This window comes from Mercenaria mercenaria, chromosome 16 (genome assembly GCF_021730395.1).
Source record: "Mercenaria mercenaria strain notata chromosome 16, MADL_Memer_1, whole genome shotgun sequence".
In the NCBI taxonomy this organism is placed as follows: domain Eukaryota; kingdom Metazoa; phylum Mollusca; class Bivalvia; order Venerida; family Veneridae; genus Mercenaria; species Mercenaria mercenaria.
Window position 1 is genome coordinate 8,668,696 of NC_069376.1, and position 24,644 is coordinate 8,693,339.

The 24,644-nt window shown below is 36.2% G+C and overlaps 1 long non-coding RNA gene across 6 annotated transcripts; it reads right to left on the reverse strand.

Annotated features, from left to right (window-relative positions):
- Positions 1–1,555: 1,555 nt before the first annotated feature.
- On the reverse strand, positions 1,556–24,048 carry LOC128549453 (uncharacterized). Of its 6 annotated transcripts, XR_008367664.1 has the most exons (8): positions 24,030–24,048; positions 21,420–21,818; positions 12,500–12,633; positions 10,491–10,631; positions 7,188–7,298; positions 6,666–6,825; positions 6,254–6,354; positions 1,561–3,009 (listed from the first exon to the last, which is right to left on the reverse strand). It is a non-coding gene; the product is annotated as an uncharacterized LOC128549453 (long non-coding RNA). The 6 variants fall into 6 exon arrangements; XR_008367665.1 differs by lacking the exon at positions 10,491–10,631 and having other exon boundaries at positions 1,556–3,009; positions 12,500–14,054; XR_008367666.1 differs by lacking the exon at positions 7,188–7,298.
- Between the last annotated feature and the right edge of the window lie 596 nt (positions 24,049–24,644).

Below are 24,644 nucleotides of genomic sequence, written 5' to 3' on the forward strand. Positions count from 1 at the left end.
TGACGTCACGGATAAAAATGAAATGGAAAGCAAATCTCGAGAATAATTCTTGATGATTTTTTAAAATCAAGATACTTTTTAAAAAAACTAAAAAAGGAAATAAAGAATGCCCCCAAACATATTTTTTTCCAAGCTTTCTGTTTTTTTCCCTCGCCCTGTTGTTTTTATTGTCCCCGAACAAACAGGTAAAAACTACGAAGATGTCTGTGCCGTTTGAAAAAAAGTAATATAACTCCTTAAAAGCTTTACACAAATTTTGGAAAAAATAACAAAAATTTTTCAAAAAATGACGCAAGGCGTTCAAAATTTTAACAGGGGTTTTTGATTTTGCCCCAATAAGTAACATTGAACTTAGTTTTTGACCTGACCTACTTTTTATTGTTTTGACCCAATGTAAATAATAAAAAGGTTTTAAAATAAAGGTGACAGGTGTAAATATGACTGAGACAGCGTTGTTTGTAACGGGGGGCCCTAACTCTTATTATATGGTCTAACTGGGCCCCATTATCCACTTTACAATAACTATTGTAATCGAGTACATTGGGTTCAAATTTTAAGATATTTTAATCTGGAAAAAAAAACGGGGACATTTGACGACTACCGGGTAATGTCAAAGGATATCCAACCAAACATGCTATTTGTCTCATGTGAGCTAAGTAAATTTAGAATGTCCCCAAATTTTTTCTGCACCTATCTTATGTATAATTTTTATCGATTTTATCATCCCAATTTCTCCGTTAATATTTTATTTTTGTCTCTAATTGTTTTTTTTCTTTTTTTCCCCTGTTTCCTCCTTCTTCCATCTGTAATTGGCGTCCCTCAATATTTCTGGGACAACCGGACTGTTCTTTCTTTGCTGGGCCTTTTTTTTTTCGTGGACTACATCGCTACTCTTCCAAATTTTACAAAACATACTATATCTTCTTTAGTTTTAGTTCCAAAAAGGTACTTTAACAGCCTAACACAATACAGTAATAAAAAAGCGTCCCAAATGGGGCTTAGTGGGCCCGAAAGGCTTCGTGTCAATTTCGAAAATTTAAATAAAAAGAATCATTTATCCCCCACCTCTATTCTTTATTCCCAAATACAGGCCCATACTTCAATAAGAAAAAACTTTTCTATTTCTTAATTTGTAAATATTTTAATGAAAAAGAATAAACAGTAAAAGCAAACTTTTTCGCGAGGGGTTTTAAAATTTTTCTAATTCGCCGGCCCTACCCAGCAAAAAATTTAAACCCGCTAAATATTTTCAATTACAAAATTTAAATTTTAAAGGGGGATTCATTTTTACAATTTCGCGGAAATTAAACCTCGCAAACATACTAAAAATTTAAAATTCGCGAAATTTTGACCCAGAGAAAATATTTGCTTTTACACTATATAGCCACATTTTCACGACAAACGGTTTAACGCTTTACAAACATACGCAGCCCCCCTCCCCCTCCAACACCCATATCTACCAAGGGGGGGACAGAACGAGACAAAAACCCCAAGAAAAACACAGAAACCTTGTCCCCCGGGAAAACTTACTTACTCGCGAATAGACAGTCTGTTTCTTTATAAATGAGCCGCGCCATGAGAAAACCAATAAAGTGGCCTTGCATCCGCGCAGTCTGGTCAGGATCCATGCTGTTGGCTAACGGTTTCTCTAATGGCTTTGAAAGTGAACAGCATAGATGGATCCATGATCTTGATCGATGCTGGTCGCAAAGCCACTGTGTTGGTTTTCTCATGTTGCGGCTCAAATGCTTTGAATGATGTTTCCGGTCTGTATATATACTTGTTACTGAGAATCAGCCTGACAATTATTTGCTTACAAAGATACTTTCTGAATTGACAAATGTACTTTAGTTTACATTGAATTCAACTATCATGTTAGTTGGTTATTTCACAAGGTTTGATGATGGGGAATCATAATATGAAGCTTCAATACCTTACATAAAACTGTTACTGAGATGAGCTTGATAGTTAGGTATACGCAAAACTTTAACCAAAATTTCTACGTCGAAAACGGGCCATAATTTGTTTAACCAAGTATCCGACATAGGTAATTCAGTATAGGCTTGATGACTAAGCAGCTTTGTGTGAAATTTCAATCAGAGACATACAGTTGTTACTGATATATGACCCTATACGCAGTTGTTACTGAGAGATATGACCCTATACGCAGTTGTTACTGAGATATGACCCTATACGCAGTTGTTACTGATATATGACCCTATACGCAGTTGTTACTGATATATGACCCTATACGCAGTTGTTACTGAGATATGACCCTATACGCAGTTGTTACTGAGATATGACCCTATACGCAGTTGTTACTGAGAGATATGACATTATACGCAGTTGTTACTGAGATATGACCCTATACGCAGTTGTTACTGAGATATGACCCTATACGCAGTTGTTACTGAGAGATATGACCCTATACGCAGTTGTTACTGAGATATGACCCTATACGCAGTTGTTACTGAGATATGACCCTATACGCAGTTGTTACTGAGATATGACCCTATACGCAGTTGTTACTGAGATATGACCCTATACACAGGACATTTTTCTTATGTTAGTTGTTCTTATGTAAAACAATTTACCCCTCTGGTAGGACCAATTCTTCTCCAGGGTCATGAATTGAAAGAACTAGGTAGAGAGAACCACTAGACGATAAATACCAAATATCTAATTTCTGGATCTTGCAGCTTCAGACAGGAACATTTTTAAGTGTTTCTGACCCCAGGGCCAGGTCAATGTCTAACCTCAGAAGCATGATTTGAATAAATTTAAGGACCTGCATACAAAGTTACAATCAACAAGAACTGTCACTTGAGACAGCACACTCAACTAGCGGTGGTCTAGTGGATAAGGTGTCGGTCGCTCAATCCAGGGGTTGTGGGTTCGAGTCCCACTGGGGTCACGACCCTGACTTCTCATATGACATCAGTACTGGTTTCTCCAGGAAGCAGACTCGAGAGTGGTTCAAATAAGCTTGAAGCTTTCATCACAATCGAGCTAAAACAAATTAGTATAAACTAAACTAAACTAACTATTTCGATGCTGAGCTATTAGATAGCGTACATGTGACATTGTAGGAGCCATCATTGAAGCGTGTACGGACTCTAGTGTGGATGACAATATTAAACAACAGTTTAAGCCGGAGTCAAATGTATTTGGCAACAACAGAGATAAAGTAAAAGTGTAACAAAATATTAACTCAGAATGGATGGGACATAATTCGTGGAAGGAATAGCGTGTTGCCTGTGGCCAGAACAACTGTTTTAGGTTTAACTCAAATTCATTCAGTAATGACTGAGATTGAGCAAAAGTAAGTCATAACTTAAGCCAGGAGGACAAAGTAAAAAGGGGACATAATCCATAAAATATCTGTGCCATAGGTATATGGATGGACCTTGGGTCATATGAGCAGGACGATGATGTGGAAGACATGTTTGAATCAAATTCATAATAATAACTAAGATTTATGCATCAAAATTCAATTAGGTAGTCTGGATAGCAGAAGGGTTGTTGGTACTAGGTGGAAGCATTGACTATATAATTATTGAGTATATTTTAAAGTCCATGTATGAGGAAATCAATGAAGTTGAAAATACTTCAAGAAATTTAGGAGATACAGAACAGTCACAAAATAGAAGGCTCAAACCTTTGACCTTGACCTTTAGCAACAAGAGGACCATGATGGTCCTGAATCGCTCACCTATCCCCACATGACCCAGTGTTGAACTGAGTACGACGTCGTTATTTCTATTATTTGACATAGTGACCTAGTTTTTGAGCACATGTGACCTAGATATCATCAAGATAAAAAATTCTGACCAATTTTCATGAAGATCCATTGAAAAATATGACCTCTAGAGAGGTCACAAGGTTTTTCTATTATTTGACCTAATGACCTAGTTTTTGAAGGCACGTGACCCACTTCTGAATCTGACCTAGATATCATCAAGGTGAACATTCTCACCAATTTTCATGAAGATCTCATGAAAAATATGGCCTCTAGAGAGGTCACAAGGTTTTTCTATTTTTCAACCTACTGACCTAGTTTTTGACCGCACGTGACCCAGTTTCGAACTTGACCTAGATATCATCAAGAGGAACATTCTGATCAATTTTCATGAAGATCCATTGAGAAACATGGCCTCTAGAGACGCCCCACAAGGTTTTTTCTATTTTTAGACCTACTGACCTAGTTTTTGACGCACGTAACCCAGTTTCAAACCTAACCTAGATATCATCAAGGTGAACATTCTCACAATTTTCATGAAGATCCATTGATAAATATGGCCTCTAGAGAGGTCACAAGGTTTTTCTATTATTAGACCTACTGACCTAGTTTTTGACCGCATGTGACCCAGTTTCGAACCTGACCTAGATATCATCAATGTGAACATTCTGACCAATTTTCATGAAGATCCATTGAGAAATATGGCCTCTAAAGAGATCACAAGGTTTTTCTATTTTTAGACCTACTGACCTAGTTTTTGACCCCACATGACCCAGTTTCGAACTTGACCTAGATATCATCAAGGTGAACATTCTGACCAATTTTCATGAAGATCCATTGAGAAATATGGCCTCTAGACAGGTTACAAGGTTTTTCTATTTTTAGACCTACTGACCTAGTTTTTGACCCCACGTGACCCAGTTTCGAACTTGACCTAGATATCATCAAGGTGAACATTCTGACTAATTTTTATGAAGATCCATTGAGAAGTATGGCCTCTAGAGAGGTCACAAGGTTTTTCTATTTTTAGACCTACTGACCTAGTTTTTGACCCCACGTGACCCAGTTTCGAACTTGACCTAGATATCATCAAGGTGAACATTCTGACCAATTTTCATGAAGTCTCATGAAAAATATGGCCTCTAGAGAGGTCACAAGGTTTTTCTATTTTTAGACCTACTGACCTAGTTTTTGACCGCACGTGACCCAGTTTCGAACTTGACCTAGTTTATCATCAAGATGAACATTCTGACCAACTTTCATAAAGATCCCATGAAAAATGTGACCTCTAGAGTGGTCACAAGCAAAAGTTTACGCACGCACGAACGCACGCACGCACGGACGGACGACGGACGACGGACGCCACGCGATCACAAAAGCTCACCTTGTCACTTTGTGACAGGTGAGCTAAAAATGACTAACTGGTGAGTTTTGCATATTGTCTTGATGATGTGATCATTTGACACAAGTTTCATGAAAAAACTTTACAGGGTTTAAGAGGTACAGAGCTCAAACCTTTGACCTTGAATAGTGACCTTGACCTTGCGTCAACACAGCTGAAACATACATTCTGCAAACTGTCTAGATGAGGTGTTCATTTGACTCGAGTTTCATGAAAATACTTCGAGGGGTTTAGGAGATACAGAGCGGACACAAAACGGAAGACTCAAACATTTAAGCTTGCATTGTGACCTTGACCTTGATCCCAACTAGTTGACTTATAAGTACTGCATATTGTTTTGATGAGATGATCATTTGACTAAAGTATCATGAAAATCCTTCAAGGGGTTTAGAAGATACAGAACGGACACAAAATGGGAGGCTCCAACATTTGACCTTGAGTTGTGACCTTGACTTTGAGTCAACATGGCTAACTCATGTGTTCTGCACATTTTCTTGATGAGGTGATCATTCCACCAAAGTTTCATGAAAATCCTTCAATGGGTTTAGGAGCTACAGAGCGGACACAAGATGTTACGGACAAATGGAAGGATGAAAAACTGAAGGACGAAAGAACGGAAGACGGAAGGGCGGACGGAGACCATTCCTAAAACCCCACCACTCATGCCGGGGGATTAAAAATATTGATGCCAAAGTTACGATCTTTGTGTCATATGATGTGAGTGATGATATGGAACAATGATTTCAAATTTAAATCTAATCATCAAGCAATAACGCGCAGTCTGGTCAGGATCCATGTTGTTCGCTTTCAAAGCCTTATGCAATTGTAGAAACTGTCAACGAGCAGCATGGACCCAGACCAGACTACGCGCAAATCCACTATGTTGGTTTTCTCAAGGCGCGGCTCACAATGTATCTTTGTCGGATTCAGTACATTCAATACAAGTAAATTTGCTCCCTTCTTTACTTCGAAATTTTCTGCAAGAGAATAAATATAACTGAAATCTCTAATATGCCATATCTCATACAGACTTCATTATTTGCCAAAAACATCGAGTTAAGACATAGTTTTGAAACATTTCCTCCTAAAATTAAATTGAATGGTAATATTACCTTTCATGACTGCGAAGAACAACTTTTATTAAGTTTTTCTTAAGTCCGATTCGTCTGCCCCCTGTATTTCAGTCACCAAATCCTAGCCTCGCGTTCATATTCTGTAAGTATTCCGAAGAAAAACAATCTCTCAGTAGCTGTGGAAGTACAATATATTGTAACAGTTATAATTTCAGAAAAAGAACTATTTACAAGTGTATGTTTTCATGTTTCATGCATTTGTGGTAAATAACGTTCAAAAGTGGTACATGTAATGTGGTAATTTTAAAGCAATCAAGTAATAACACAAACGAAGTAGAAGTTCAGGAAACTTTTAGCATTTAAACTGAAGACATGAAAGCCGGTGCCAGAGAGACAAGAATAACTCTCCATATACTTTGTACAGTTAAACCTATAATATTGATTTGTTTACCTAATTTTTTTTTCAGCAGGAACATACCATATCCTTTCATATTCTGTACCCTTTTTCTATAACAATTCCTTCAACTCCATACATGTGAGACACAAATCTGTGCAACAAATGTGAACTTCTTGTTGTGCTTATGGAAAACTGCCCTACCTCATATATTTCTCTACAAAAGAAGAATATTTCCTCACATGATGTACATAAAAGATAATTCCTTTTTTAATGCAAAGAATATAAGACATAATTATCTCATTGTTATATCAGAGTTGTGCATTGTAGCAACTGTTTCCATGTGTGATGTGATGTTGTGTTAAAACATTTAATGTTCAAAAAGTTGCTTTTCCAGTTTTCAATTTTGTTCTGTCTGTGACTGATAGCAGAGCTGGACTAAGTGAAACAAGTGATGAAAGACTTAGTGATAATAAAGAAATCCCTGGTGTTAAGTTAAGGTGAAATTACACAAATCCAGACAGACATTATGTCCGTTCACAATGAACAAAATCTTAAATATCCTAACATATTCTGTACCCTTTTCCTGTAACTATTCCTTCAACTCCATACATGTGAGACACAAATCTCTGCAACAATTGTGAACTTCTTGTTGTGTTTTTGGAAAACTGCCCTACCTCATATATTTCTCTACAAAAGAAGAATATTTCCTCAAATGATGTACATACAAGATAATTGTGCATTGTAGCAACTGTTCCCATTGTGTGATGTGATGTTGTGTTAAAACATTTAATGTTCAAAAAGTTACTTTCCCAGTTTTCAATTTTGTTCTGTCTGTGACTGATAGCAGAGCTAGACTAAGTGAAACAAGTGATGAAAGACTTAGTGATAATAAAGAAATCCCTGCTGTTAAGGTGAAATTACACAAAACCAGACAGCCATTATGACCAAGTGAAACAAGTGATGAAAGACTTAGTGATAATAAAGAAATCCCTGGTGTAAAGGTGAAATTACACAAAACCAGTCAGACATTATGACCAAGTGAAACAAGTGATGAAAGACTTAGTGATAATAAAGAAATCCCTGGTGTTAAGGTGAAATTACACAAAACCAGTCAGACATTATGACCAAGTGAAACAAGTGATGAAAGACTTAGTGATAATAAAGAAATCCCTGGTGTAAAGGTGAAATTACACAAAACCAGTCAGACATTATGACCAAGTGAAACAAGTGATGAAAGACTTAGTGATAATAAAGAAATCCCTGGTGATAAGGTGAAATTACACAAAACCAGACAGCCATTATGACCAAGTGAAACAAGTGATGAAAGACTTAGTGATAATAAAGAAATCCCTGGTGTAAAGGTGAAATTACACAAAACCAGTCAGACATTATGACCAAGTGAAACAAGTGATGAAAGACTTAGTGATAATAAAGAAATCCCTGGTGTAAAGGTGAAATTACACAAAACCAGTCAGACATTATGACCAAGTGAAACAAGTGATGAAAGACTTAGTGATAATAAAGAAATCCCTGCTGTTAAGGTGAAATTACACAAAACCAGACAGCCATTATGACCAAGTGAACAAGTGATGAAAGACTTAGTGATAATAAAGAAATCCTGCTGTTAAGGTGAAATTACACAAAACCAGACAGCCATTATGACCAAGTGAAACAAGTGATGAAAGACTTAGTGATAATAAGAAATCCCTGGTGATAAGGTGAAATTACACAAAACCAGACAGCCATTATGACTAAGTGAAACAAGTGATGAAAGACTTAGTGATAATAAAGAAATCCCTGCTGTTAAGGTGAAATTACACAAAACCAGACAGCCATTATGACCAAGTGAAACAAGTGATGAAAGACTTAGTGATAATAAAGAAATCCCTGCTGTTAAGGTGAAATTACACAAAACCAGACAGCCATTATGACCAAGTGAAACAAGTGATGAAAGACTTAGTGATAATAAAGAAATCCCTGGTGTTAAGGTGAAATTACACAAAACCAGACAGCCATTATGACCAAGTGAAACAAGTGATGAAAGACTTAGTGATAATAAAGAAATCCCTGGTGATAAGGTGAAATTACACAAAACCAGACAGCCATTATGACTAAGTGAAACAAGTGATGAAAGACTTAGTGATAATAAAGAAATCCCTGCTGTTAAGGTGAAATTACACAAAACCAGACAGCCATTATGACCAAGTGAAACAAGTGATGAAAGACTTAGTGATAATAAAGAAATCCCTGCTGTTAAGGTGAAATTACACAAAACCAGACAGCCATTATGACCAAGTGAAACAAGTGATGAAAGACTTAGTGATAATAAAGAAATCCCTGGTGTTAAGGTGAAATTACACAAAACCAGACAGCCATAATGTCCATTTACATTGAACAAAATCTTAAATTATGTATCACAGCTGAGCTTTCTAGCAAAAAACAGCCCTGATCTACATGTATATAAAAAAACAAGAGGACCATGATGGTCCTGAATCGCTCACCTATCCCCACATGACCCAGTGCTGAACTGAGTACGACGTCGTTATTTCTATTATTTGACACAGTGACCTAGTTTTTGAGCACATGTGACCTAGATATCATCAAGATAAAAAATTCTGACCAAGTTTCATGAAGATCCATTGAAAAATATGACCTCTAGAGAGGTCACAAGGTTTTTCTATTATTTGACCTAGTTTTTGAAGGCACGTGACCCACTTCTGAATATGACCTAGATATCATCAAGGTGAACATTCTCACCAATTTTCATGAAGATCTCATGAAAAATATGGCCTCTAGAGAGGTCACAAGGTTTTTCTATTTTTCGACCTACTGACCTAGTTTTTCACCGCACATGACCCAGTTACGAACTTGACCTAAATATCATCAAGCTCAACACTCTCACCAATTTTCGTGAAGATCCATTGAGAAACATGGCCTCTAGAGACGTCACAAGGTTTTTCTATTTTTAGACCTACTGACCTAGTTTTTGACCGCAGGTAACCCAGTTTCAAATCTGACCTAGATATCATCAAGGTGAACATTCTCACCAATTTTCATGAAGATCCATTGAGAAATATGGCCTCTAGAGAGGTCACAAGGTTTTTCTATTTTTAGACCTACTGACCTAGTTTTTGACCGCACGTGACCCAGTTTCGAACTTGACCTAGATATCATCAAGGTGAACATTCTCACCAATTTTCATGAAGATCCATTGAGAAATATGGCCTCTAAAGAGATCACAGGTTTTTCTATTTTTAGACCTACTGACCTAGTTTTTGACCCCACATGACCCAGTTTCGAACTTGACCTAGATATCATCAAGGTTGAACATCTGACCAATTTTCATGAAGATCCATTGAGAAATATGGCCTCTAGAGAGGTCACAAGGTTTTTCTATTTTTAGATCTACTGACCTAGTTTTTGACCCCACGTGACCCAGTTTCGAACTTGACCTAGATATCATCAAGGTGAACATTCTGACTAATTTTCATGAAGATCCATTGAGAAATATGGCCTCTAGAGAGGTCACAAGGTTTTTCTATTTTTAGACCTACTGACCTAGTTTTTGACCGCACGTGACCCAGTTTCGAACTTGACCTAGATATCATCAAGATGAACATTCTGACCAACTTTCATAAAGATCCCATGAAAAATGTGACCTCTAGAGTGGTCACAAGCAAAAGTTTACGCACGCACGAACGCACGCACGCACGGACGGACTATGGACGACGGACGCCACGCGATCACAAAAGCTCACCTTGTCACTTTGTGACAGGTGAGCTAAAAAAAACAGCCCTGATCTACATGTATATAAAGAATGGTTGTAATGTATATCACTGTCTGCTGAATGTTCCAAACTGGCTAAATTTCTGCAAATACCTTAATAAATTTCAACCTGAGAATCTACAACTGGTTCTCCTAATTTTTCCAATGACTAATATCAATTGATCATGATGTGACCCTTTTTGTGATAGAACCAGTATCTTCTGTGTGACTGGAAAGCCTACGGCCAAACCATATCTGAAACAAGAGTGCCAGATTGTCACAATATACGCCTGTCACAGCAAATTTCTTTACTCTAGCACCTGTATTTGCAAATGGAATTTTAATTTTGTGGTTGTTTAGTAATCATTGTAAGTCATTAGTTTTTCTAAGTCCACAAAAAAACTCCTTACCAGGTAGAGATACCTTAAAATACACCTAAAATTTGAAAGTAACATCTATGTTGTACCACAGAAAAGTGGTCTTGTTTTTTCCCTACGGTCAATTATAAAAAAGTTACAATATAAGTTATTTATAGTAACAACTAAGGGAAGATAATCTTACAAAAAAAAAAAAAAAAAAAAAAAAATCCATAAAAAATTGTAAGTCCACACAAAAATCTTTACCAGGTAGAGATTGGTCAAAATACACCTCATAATTAGATGTAGCATGCATGTTGTACTACAGAAAAGTGGTCTCGATTTTTCCCTACGACCAATAATGAAAAGTTACAATATAAGCTATTTATAGTAACAACAAAGGGAAGTAATTCTAAAGAAAGGAACTGCAAAATGACACTTCATCTCATGATGGTGTATAATTGTGCCATGTTACATCAAAATCTCTCCATGCATGAAGAAGAAATGCTTCGGACAAAGTCATTCTTGTATCTGACCTTTGGCCTCTAAGTGTGACCTTGACCTTTGACCTAGGGACCTGGTTCTTGCGCATGACACTCCGCCTGGTGGTGGTGAACATTTGTGCAAAGTTATATCAAAATCCCTCTATGCATGAAAAAGAAATGCTCCGGACAAGGTTTTCATTCTTGTATCCTTTGACCTCTAAGTGTGACCTTGACCTTTGACCTAGGGACCTGGTTCTTGCGCATGACACTCCGCCTCGTGGTGGTGAACATTTGTGCCAAGTTATATCAAAATCCCTCCATGCATGAAGAAGATATGCTCCGGACAAAGTCATTCTTGAATTTGACCTTTGACCTCTAAGTGTGACCTTGACCTTAGACCTAGGGACCTGGTTTTTGCGCATGACACTCCGTCTCATGAAGGTGAACAACTGTGCCAACTTTCATCAAAATCCCTTCATGCATGTAGAAGATATGCTCCGGACAAAGTCTGTGGACGCCGCCCGCCCGCCCGCAAGGGGCGTTCCCATAATACGTCCCGTTTTTCAAACGGGCGTATAATATGACTCAAGCTAGTCATAATATCTCAAACTGAATACTTATTCAGTTTAAATGATTGCATGTATGTGCAAAATATATTTCAAAACAATACGACTGCAAAGAAAGTGTGAAATGTAGAAAAGTGTCCCTCTAAGCAACTTTTCTGTGAACATTTACATCACAATCTCCTTTCCCCATACTGAAACTGTCATAATGTAATATAAAACCTAAAAATCAAGTCTTACCTATGTAAAATGTGTCATAATAAACACTTTGAATAACAAAAGTATCAATGACAATGTCTGTTCAAATTGGTTTACTGAATTCCAGATCTGAAGCAATGTTAACTGTTTTCAGGTAAAATTTAGTACAGTAAGCTGTATTCCAAGTGAGAATTAGTAGGTCAGATTGTAGCTAAAAATTAGCTGTAATCTGACCTAATCATTCTCACTTGGAATACAGCTTACAATACTGTATCAATTATTATGAACAAAGTCCTGTCCAATTTCAAAGTAACAGATTACTAATGTAATCTCACTACCACACATGCTTCAGAATGTAGTCATTATGGTAAAACTGGCTGAAATAATGTTATTCCACTATAATTCTAATTTCTACCTTTCTTTCAATTGCCTTTGCAATTTAAACAAAGTCTATTAAATTTGACAGTATCACGGAAAAGTACCTGATTTTTATTAAAAATATTTACAAAGGAATTATTTACCTATTCACAACACCAAACAATTGTCTTCGGTCAAATCTGAGAAGTTGTAGACTTATATACACAAAGGCGGTGAATCCCCTTCTATGTGACAAACTTCACATTGTTCAAGCACTCTCATTTCAGGGTTTTGGGTACTGAAAATATAAGAAATCCAACAGAATAAGTAAACATACAATTCAGGACCTCAAATATGAAGACTTATGCTCAATGTAGCATTTAAGGAAACCAATATTCAAGTCTAGTGTGTGAAAATCTGCCTGTTTGCCTTCAAAATCTATTGAAATACGCCAATTTCAGGCCTGATCTGTTCAATTTCAAGTCCGTAAACTGATTTTTCTTGCACAGATTATGATTACATATATTTCTCTATTTAGACTGTGTGTACTGTGTAAATTCAAGTATCCAAAAGAGCAATTTAATGTAAACAAGAATAGAAATATATATGAGCCGTGCCATTGGAAAACCAACATAGTGACTTTGCGACCAGCATGGATCCAGACCAGCCTGCGCATCCGCGCAGTCTGGTCAAAATCCATGCTGTTCGCTAATGGTTTCTCTAATTGCAGTAGGCTTTAAAAGCGAACAGCATGGATCCTGACCAGACTGCGCAGGCTGGTCTGGATCCATGCTGATCGCAAATCCACTATGCTGGTTTCGTCATGGCGCGGCTCATATATAATATCCGACTCTAGGTCAGATATCCTCGGCCGCAGCTCAAATTTCTAAAAATCCATGGCGGCATTTTTAATACACCATTTTGTTTTCCACAAACAGTTTCAAACATAGAACTTATACAAATGCATTTTATGCATGAAAACCTGCAAAATTAGAAAATTTTCAAAAATATGTAAACTGAAAGTAGGATTTTCACATTTTTCAAGCATGTATAGTTTTTACTCAAACTGAAGCTATTTCAGCAATTGTAATAATTAATTCAAGTAATTTCCAGATTTCTATGCCAACCAGCCATTCTCCATCAAAATTACAGCCATGTAGATTGCAAAATGACAAAAATATTGACAATTTACTTTCTGAATTTTTCCATTAAATCAGGCCTAAGACCCAAGTTATTTTTACTGTATGTTCTATATAGGCAATGGACACTAATGCATTTTTGCATGCATTCCAACCCCCTAAAATACCTGAACTCAACAGAAGTGTTCAAGAGAAAAAATTCCAGCCACAATAAACATGTGGTTTGAATGGCACTTTTTTCAACCGTTTTGAACCAAATCACATGCGTATGAAGAATACTCTCTAGATGGCCGCAAACAGGCAAACTGGCATTATCAAAAAGTCATGTTATGCATATTCTGACATTCACATTCTGTCAAATTGTACATGTACCTATTATTCTATACCTCCTCTATTAAATTATGCTATTCATTTATTGCAGGTCTTTCACTCACAAATTCACCAATGCATTTTTGTATTCACCATCAAACAGAGGAACTATTTTCTATGTTACCACTTCCTTATTGTGGTCAACCAAGAGCAAGTTACTGTGATCTTGTTCCTATTTAGGCACAGCCTCTGCACATACCTTGTTTGAATGCTGAACAATGTTAATGTGAAGTTCAAGTAAGATATACGCAATAGTGACAAAGAAAAAAAATTGCCGGAAAAACTTTAACCACCTCCTAGCAGTCATGAGCTTTAATGAAACAGAATTATTTAAAGGAATTGTTTGGCAAATGGCTATACAAGGAACAATGCTTTGAGATCATTTTCAGATCAAGCCAGATGTTTCAAAGCTGAAGATTTTCAAAGTTTTCTATACAACAATATTGGGAAAACTAACCTACCTCCTGCCCCACCCGATACTAACCTACCCCCTGCCCCACCCCACACTAACCTACCCCCTCAGCCACCCACACTAACCTACCACCTGCCCACCCCACACTAACCTACCCCCTCACCCACCCCACACAAACCTACCCCGCCCAACCCCACACATGGTTCATACAGAATATCAGAGACAAAATTCAAGTACTTTTCAAGGACTTTTTACAATTTTTCAAGCACTATTTTTTTCAAAACCACGACCTAATCTGAACAACTTTTATTATGTAATGCAAAAATAAAACAACCATCACTTGTCACACTTTGAAAATGACGTAATTCGATTATTAGATTGATGTGATTCACTATTTTGCTGAAGTTTTATCGCTTTTCTTGTGATTTTTTAGCGCACTCCTACTAATGATACCTCAAAATTTTGTCACACGACCAAAGAGCTATAAAAATAAATAGATTGGCAACTTGAAAGGCATATAGAGCAAATCTCGCCAACCTCCCGTGACAAAAAAACGAGATCTCGTTTACCGGAAGTGGCGCTTTCTCCACGCGCCATTTTGTATGCGAAAGCAATTATTCATCGGTAAAATAATTATCACCGTATGACCACGGATCTTTCGATGGCTAAAAAAAACGTGTACTTCGTGTCTTAAGACAATTTCACATTAATAATTTTGTTTTAGAAGCTAACATGTATTTTAAATGTAGTTTTAAAGGTACAAATTGTAACTCCATGCCCGCCGATGTTTGTTTTTAGTAAGATAACGCCGAATCACGCTCTGACACGAGCTCACGCGAGATTACAGCCAGTTGCCATAATTTCTGTGTATTTTATACTTCTGTGACACGACGTACAAATACACTTCGTTCTGTCTGCTCTATAGGGCTTCAGCCACTGTTTATATTCGTCTTTTGTCTCCCGCTTACTTGAGTAAACATGTTTATTTTCCTTACTCATTTTAATTCACTGAAAACACTCGCAAATAGCTAACAATTGCGAGTTATTATTCCCCGTACTTTTTTAAACGGAAACGGAAACAGGCAAACGGTGATAAAGTAGAAATAGCACTCTGTAAATATCGATAAAGTGTGGCCGTAGACCACTATAATAGCATAAGAGTGACCCGATCCTGCAATTTCACGAATTTATTTTCATTTTCTCCGATTTATTTTAAGCCTTAAATTCTTTTTGCAAAGCAAAGTTACGGAAAGAATATTTTCAAGGAGTGAAAGGTCAAATTCAAGGAGTTTTTTTCAAAATTCAAGTACTTTTCCATGTTTTTAGGGGTTTTGTCATTTTCAAGGAGTTTTCAAGGACTACCATCGAATTCAAGGACTTTTCAAGGCCTGTGCGAACCCTGCCACACTAACCTACCCCTGCAGCCCCACCCCACATGGTTTTTAATGCAAAACTGCTGTGTAGGTACTTTAAAACTGGAGAAGCAATTTCTGACAAGATCTTCCAAAGTTTTCCATATAACTAAACTAAGAACATTAGCCTGGACCTATGTTTTTTTGTTGTGTTTTTTTTTACATTTCTTGGATAGTATTTCAAAATGTCTTCTGGGAAGAATATTATAATGTTTCTCCTTTTAGTTGCCATCACAACAAGAATTCTACTATGATAGTCTAGCAATCTGAAATAAGACCTCCAAAGCAAGGAAACAATTCTGTGAAGTTTGGTTAAACTAAGACCTCCAAAGCAAAGAAACAATCCTGTGAAGTTTGGTTGAAATAAGACCTCCAAAGCAAAGAAACAATCCTGTGAAGTTTGGTTGAAATAGGCATAGTGGTTAAAAGGAGATAGAGAAATTTTGGATGATATATGGATGACAGACCACCAATGATCCTTAAAGCTCACAATGAGCATTTGTGCTCAGTTGAACTGAAAAAAGGCTTTAAACTAGTGAATGAAATGAATCAATTCCTTTTAGTAATAACTGAGATGTAGTGAAAATGCATCAAACTTAACCTGAAACTCACTGTAAAAGGGTGGGGGAGGGTGCATATTTCATGAAATATTGGTCCATATAAGACATGGACCTTTGTGTCATATGGATATGCGTGATGAGGTGGAACATCTACTTTAAGTTTGAATCAAATCTATTTATAAGTAACAGAGATGGAGGAATTGCATCGAGACTTTAACCTAAAATTCAAGGTAAAAGAGGGGGGGGGGGGGATAATTCATGAAATATTGGTACCAGAGTTCTGGACTTTAATTTAAATGATGTGGTGATAAGGTGGAACAACAACATACAGTCTGAATCAAATCCATTCAGTAATGCCTGAGACAGAGTGAAATGGCATCAGAACTCCAGATAAGATGCGTATTTGCGTATATACGTTTTGAAATTTACATTACAATTAAAATCATAAACAACAACCAAAACAGCAGGCATAACTTATATCCATCTTAAATTCATTGTTATACAGACATTTCGCTGCTGTAAACTAAAGAAAAAATAACAGAAAAATAAAACTATGGTAAATGTGTTGATAAATGCACTAGACAGTCTGCTAAGCGGTGCCCTGCCACATCAAAATGCCCATAACACCTAGAATGAGAAAAACAATTTTTCCTTAAATTATTTGTACTGTTTCCCTCAAAAACAAGGTGTTCAACATTTATGCACAGTTTATTATTGCAAAAATGTGATGCCTGTTGACTGGCTGAAATATCAAAATCTTTATAATGAACCATTAATGCAACACAGTGACTGGTTCGTGTTCTATAACCGGCAGACAGTGGGTCTCTTGGATCTCTGTAACGAAACTGGCCGTAGCCAAATTTGTTAATACAACCGGTCCAAAATATACATTCTCCATTTTCATGCAAGACACTGTTGATCTGCAGTTTGTTGCGGCAATGTTCCAGAACGTCATCCATCCTAAAAACAAGAGGACCATGATGGTCCTGAATCACTCACCTCTTCCAACATGACCCAGTTTTGAGTATGACATAGTTTTTTCTATTATTTGACATAGTGACCTAGTTTTTGAGCTCATGTGACCCAGTTTTGAACTTGACCTAGATATTATCAAGATAAAAATTCTGACCAATTTTCATGAAAATCCATTGAAAAATATGGTCTCTAGAGAGGTCACAAGGTTTTTCTATTATTTGACCTATTGACCTAGTTTTCGAAGGTACGTGATCCTGTTTTGAACTTTACCTAGATATCATCAAGGTGAACATTCTCACTAATTTTCATGAAGATCTCATGAAAAATATGGCCTCTAGAGAGGTCACAAGGTATTTCTATTTTTATATCTACTGGCCTAGTTTTTGACCGCACGTGACCCAGTTTTGATTCTGACCTAGATATCATCAAGGTGAACATTCAGATCAATTTTCATGAAGATCCATTGAAAAATATGGCCTCTAGAGAGGTCAAAAGATTTTAATAATTTTAGACCTACTGACATAGTTTTTGACCGCACATGACCCTGTTCCGAACTTGACCTAGATATCATCAAGATGAACATTCTGACCAACTTTCATACAGATCCCATGAAAAATATGGCCTTTAGAGAGGTCAGAAGGTTTTTCTATTATTTGACCTACTGACCTAGTTTTTGATGACACGTGACCCACTTTCAAACTTGACCTAGATATCATCAAGATGAACATTCGACCAATTTTCATACAGATCCCATGAAAAATATGGCCTCTAGAGAGGTCACAAGGTTTTTCTATTATTTGACCTACTGACCTAATTTTTGATGGCATGTGACCCACTTTCGAACTTGACCTTGATATCATCAAGGTGAACATTCTGACCAATTTTCATGAAGATCTCATGAAATATTGTGCCTCTAGAGAGGTCACAAGGTTTTTCTATTTTTAGACCTACTGACCTAGTTTTTGACCGCACGTGACCCAGTTTCGAACTTGACCTAGATATCATCAAGATGAACATTCAGACCAACTTTCATACAGATCCCATGAAAAATATGGCCTTTAGAGAGGTCACAAGGTTTTTTCTATTATTTGACCTACTTTTTGACCTAGATTTTGATGGCATGTGACCCAGTTTCGAATCTGATCTAGATATCATCAAGGTGAACTTTCTGACCAATTTTCATGAAGATCTTGTGAAATAAATGGCCTCTAGAGAGGTCACAATGTTTTTCTATTTTTAGACCTACTGACCTAGTTTTTGACCGCACGTGACCCAGTTTCGAACTTGACCTAGATATCATCAAGGTGAACATTCAGACAAACTTTCATACAGATCCCATGAAAAATATGGCCTTTAGAGAGGTCACAAGGTTTTTCTATTATTTGACCTACTGACCTTGATTTTGACGGCACGTGACCCAGTTTCGAACTTGACCTAGATATCATCAAGGTGAACGTTCTGACCAATTTTCATGAAGATCTTTTGAAATATATGGCCTCTAGAGAGGTCACAAGGTTTTTCTTTTTTTAGACCTACTGACCTAGTTTTTGATGGCACGTGACCCAGTTTCGAACTTGACCTAGATATCATCAAGGTGAACGTTCTGACCAATTTTCATGAAGATCTTTTGAAATATATGGCCTCTAGAGAGGTCACAAGGTTTTTCTATTTTTAGATCTACTGACCTAATTTTTGAAGGCACGTGACCCAGTTTCGAACTTGACCTAGATATCATCAAGGTGAACATTCTGACCAATTTTCATGAAGATCTTTTGAAATATATGGCCTCTAGACAGGTCACAAGGTTTTTCTATTTTTAGACCTACTGTCCTACTTTTTGACGGCACGTGACCTAGTTTCGAACTTGACCTAGATATCATCAAGATGAACATTCTGACCAACTTTCATACAGATCCCATGAAAAATATGGCCTTTAGAGAGGTCAGAAGGTTTTTCTATTATTTGACCTACTGACCTAGTTTTTGATGACACGTGACCCACTTTCAAACTTGACCTAGATATCATCAAGATGAACATTCGACCAATTTTCATACAGATCCCATGAAAAATATGGCCTCTAGAGAGGTCACAAGGTTTTTCTATTATTTGACCTACTGACCTAATTTTTGATGGCATGTGACCCACTTTTGAACTTGACCTTGATATCATCAAGGTGAACATTCTGACCAATTTTCATGAAGATCTCATGAAATATTGTGCCTCTAGAGAGGTCACAAGGTTTTTCTATTTTTAGACCTACTGACCTAGTTTTTGACCGCACGTGACCCAGTTTCGAACTTGACCTAGATATCATCAAGATGAACATTCAGACCAACTTTCATACAGATCCCATGAAAAATATGGCCTTTAGAGAGGTCACAAGGTTTTTCTATTATTTGACCTACTTTTTGACCTAGATTTTGATGGCATGTGACCCAGTTTCGAATCTGATCTAGATATCATCAAGGTGAACTTTCTGACCAATTTTCATGAAGATCTTGTGAAATAAATGGCCTCTAGAGAGGTCACAAGGTTTTTCTATTTTTAGACCTACTGACCTAGTTTTTGACCGCACGTGACCCAGTTTCGAACTTGACCTAGATATCATCAAGATGAACATTCAGACAAGCTTTCATACAGATCCCATGAAAAATATGGCCTTTAGAGAGGTCACAAGGTTTTTCTATTATTTGACCTACTGACCTAGATTTTGACGGCACGTGACCCAGTTTCGAACTTGACCTAGATATCATCAAGGTGAACGTTCTGACCAATTTTCATGAAGATCTTTTGAAATATATGGCCTCTAGAGAGGTCACAAGGTTTTTCTATTTTTAGACCTACTGACCTAATTTTTGATGGCACGTGACCCAGTTTCGAACTTGACCTAGATATCATCAAGGTGAACGTTCTGACCAATTTTCATGAAGATCTTTTGAAATATATGGCCTCTAGAGAGGTCACAAGGTTTTTCTATTTTTAGATCTACTGACCTAATTTTTGAAGGCACGTGACCCAGTTTCGAACTTGACCTAGATATCATCAAGGTGAACGTTCTGACCAATTTTCATGAAGATCTTTTGAAATATATGGCCTCTAGACAGGTCACAAGGTTTTTCTATTTTTAGACCTACTGTCCTACTTTTTGACGGCACGTGACCTAGTTTCGAACTTGACCTAGATATCATCAAGATGAACATTCTGACCAACTTTCATAAAGATCCCATGAAAAATGTGACCTCTAGAGTGGTCACAAGCAAAAGTTTACGGACGGACGGACGCACGCACGCACGATGGACGACGGACACGGCACGATCACAAAAGCTCACCTTGTCACTTTGTGACAGGTGAGCTAAAAAGTATTCGAAAAAGCAATACACAAAAATAAGTGTTTCTTTTAAATAAACAAATAATTTTTTTTTTTTTTTTAAATTATTAAAAATCTGTATGATTTTCTCTTATATAGCCCAGTTAAGGTAGTTATGCACGTTAGGATCTAAATTTTTTCTACAATGTAGAGTTTGATTAAACTCTGATTTTTCAAAACTTCGGAATATACTAAGAAAATTCAGCAAATAAAAAAGATAGGGTCGTGTGCTTGATTTTTTGCTAGACTGATTTGAAAAATTTCGACCTCATGCAAGTTTTCATAATGCGAGTTTATGGGAAAAACGCAATTTTCAAAACATTTTCGCGAATAGAAATATTTCTACAATGTAGATTTTAATGAAACTTCTCACAGTCATAAATAAACATATGGCCTATAATATGGTGAAATAAAATGTATAGGTCCGTGTGCTTATTTTTGAGATATTTGGCTACAATTAAAGTGAACCGCCTATTTCAAGCTAATTTTAAGACATTATTTTGAATTACTTAACGTGTAACATGTTTTAATATCATATTTTAACTTAAGAAAGATAGTAACAGTGCCATTTTGATACATTTATTCACAGGTTGCCTTTAATTCATAAATTGATTTTCGTTTCCGTACGCCGAACCCAGGCATTATTCTACGTTTTCCGGATAAGTGACGTTACACTATCACTTCCGGTTTTTCAAACGTGCAGAACTACCTTAATAGTCTTTTTCTTGTTCAGAGTCTTTGCGCTATTGCAGACGACTGAATAATCAAGGGGAGATGACTGTTACTTAATTTAAATGAAAAATTAACTATTCAATTTTTAAAAATTCAATAAAATTAAAATTTCATAAACCTTGATAAAATCCTTTTAGCCACTGGTTTCTATTGTTATCAGCTACTAGTGTGTGAAGTTCCATTACTGTAAACCCTTTGGTTGCTGAGATATTCAAAATTAACTATTTCCCATATAGGTGTCGGCCCAGTACAATTTCTTCGTCTTTGCTGTATAGTAAAACAAGCACCTTCTGACATGGATTGTGACTTTCACAACAAAATTGCAGCATTGACAGCTCTGTATTTGTAAAGAACAACCCTGTTCCAGTCAATATAGCTTAGAAAAATCACTATCATCAACGATGAATTTTTTTGCTACACATCAAAGTTTTAAGTCCATGTTCATATTTCCAATAAACATCTGTCATGTCTACCAGTCTGGAGTAGTTTTTTAATCTATCCGCACAGGAATATAGTCCTGAAAAACACAGACAAAACAACTGTTAAAGACATCAGAAATGGCACAAAATGTACACAGTGTCAGACATCCCAACTTTTTCTGAATGCCAAGTGGGAGTTTTTGCTTTCCAAAGTGGGAGATTGAGGTGTTCAAGTGGGAGATTTTATACCGCGGTAATAATGTTCATGATAACGAAGCTTTTAACAAATCTAATGATAATATAAACTTATTTGCCTTATAAAAATCACTAGTCTTAAAAAAATTCACTTGTCTATATCTTATTATTCATGCATTTTTAAAGTTTTGGAACAATAATACATGAAGCCTTCTGTGCAAAATTAAATAGTTATGGCACTTTAAGCACTATGTCTAAATTCAAAACACCACTGAGAATTAAACCTGCACTTTTATTTCTTTTTGTTGGAAAGAAGATCCCCAGGTGAATTTTACATGACAAACAGTACAGCTGTTAGAACTGTAAAAACAAAATGTATATAGCTAAAAGTTCAAGCAATAGAAAATTTACTGTTTGATTCTCATCCCTGTCAACCAGTATTTAAAACCCTCGCTCAAATACTTTTATTGATCAAAATCCTGTTATCCAAAATTGAATGTCCGGGTATTGTTACACTTTCGTAGATTTGCCTAAATCTCCAGTTAAAAGGATGTGTTTGACAAATTGTTATGAATGCAAAGACAGTTTAACATCATTTGATAGTAAGTGATATTAAAATTTACCATGACATTTCCTCTTATCAAAATGATTTTAAGAGAAATGTTTTTTTAAAACCTAGCAGGTTGACTCGGCGACCATCTACTTTCGATTTCAAAAAGTTACAGAAAAAGGTAAAGCCAGTATAATTTCTAATCTAAATTTGATTGAATTTAATAAGATATCTAATGTCTGGATTTTAATTTCAACTGTGGACAAAATTAATCAACACCTGGCTTTGTTAAATCGTGAAAATAAACATAATCAGCACGGGTAAAATAAGGTGCGAAAATATCCGAAAGCTGTTGTTTTTTTACCGATCGTCAGTAGTGATACAGTATCAGATAGGCGCAAAGAAGGGATTATTTCATAATTTTTTGTGTGTTTATGTTGTTGTGTTGTGTTTTTTTTAATCGGAGATTGAGACTTCTGACGGGGTGATCGGGTTTTACAACCAGAATCGGAGAAAACCCGATCGGATCGGGAGAGTTGGGATGTCTGCAGTGTCAGTAAATGCATTTAGAATTAAACATGTCGAAGTAGGGATGGCTTTAAACTAAGAATTTCAAAATTTCAAAGAAACTATTCTAGGATACATGCCCCGGGAAAGTACTTCATACTGGGGTCACCCCATAAAGTAACTAAAATTAAGATGTAGTATAAGTGTAATGTATGCAGTTAACAAAATGTTGAAACTATTTGAATGAAGGCTCAAGAATATTCAGGAAAACGGGCATTGGTCGACAAGGCACATCAGCGGAGCACATGAATTTCAGAAAATGATACAAACAGTTATTATTATTCCCCTGTAATGATTTCAAATACTTAAAAATCATTTAAAAAAATCAAAAATATGCTTTGAAAAATATTCAGGAATAAAAATCCCCTTTTGAAAAAAAACTAGGGGATAAATACCCTTTAACCTTAAATCTTATCTGGAGCTCTGAGAACATCAAAATTTTAAATTGAAATTCTAAATAAAAAGGGGGATAACTCAATGAACATTGTGGCAAGTGTTATGGCCTTGTGTAACTGATAAGTGTGTTGTTGAATAACTATTTTAAGTCTGAATCAAATCCATTTAGTAATACCTGAGATAGAGTAAAAGTGCCCCCAAAAATCTAACCTGAAATTATAAGTAAAAGGGGGCTTAATTCAGGAATATTGGTACCAGAGTTATGGACCTTGTGTCATATGATATGGTTGATTAGGTAGAATAATATTTTAAATTTGAATCAAATCTATTTAGTAATATCTGAGAAAGAGTGAAAGCGCATCAAAACTTTTCTAGTAAAAGGGGGAATTATTCATGAAATATTGGTGTGAGAGCTGGTTATGGCCCTTGTGATTTGAGGTGGTGTGAGCAATAACCTTTTTAAAAATTGAAATAAATCATCAAGTAATTATAGTGATAAAGAGAAAGTGATAAAAACTTTAACCAAAGTGCATACACAGGACACCGATGCCGGGTCGAGCAGGACAGCTCTCTACACTTTGTATAGTCGACTAAAACTTACCAAAAATCTTTTGCAATCGTCTTAGTAACTTTTGAAAACTCTGCCAAATTATTTGAGAATTAGGATCTATTGCGAATTTGTCGACTGGACAGCAGGTAAAAGTTGACAGACTGGTCACACATCACTTTCCTACAGCCCTGTAGAAATAATATGGTTTTGGGTTTAAAATTGGTATGAAAATATAATGCTGCTTTTACTGTAATTATGGAAGATCCATCAATTCTTAAATACCAGTGTAGTCATACTAAATCCAAAACTAGAAACCTGATAAGATTCTGTAAGTGAAAATTTCTATGAAAGCAAGGGCATTTCAGTATGTTTTTTTTTTAATTAAGTTAGCTCCCTTAAATTTTGTAAAAATCTGTTTTATAGAAGATTGGAATTTGTTGCTGCTTTTTAAGTATTGGTATCTGTTCAGCTCTTATGTAACTCTAAATGCATTTTTTAAAGTGGTAAATTATCCTTAACAAAAATTTCTGGTTATTATTAGATTTTTCTATCACTGCCATAAAATCCAAATTTCCACCATGGTTCCCTATAAAACCTATAGAACAAAGACCTGCATCTCTTCTTCAATTCTGAACTAGTTGTCTGTAGCCATTTGCTTTACTGTTA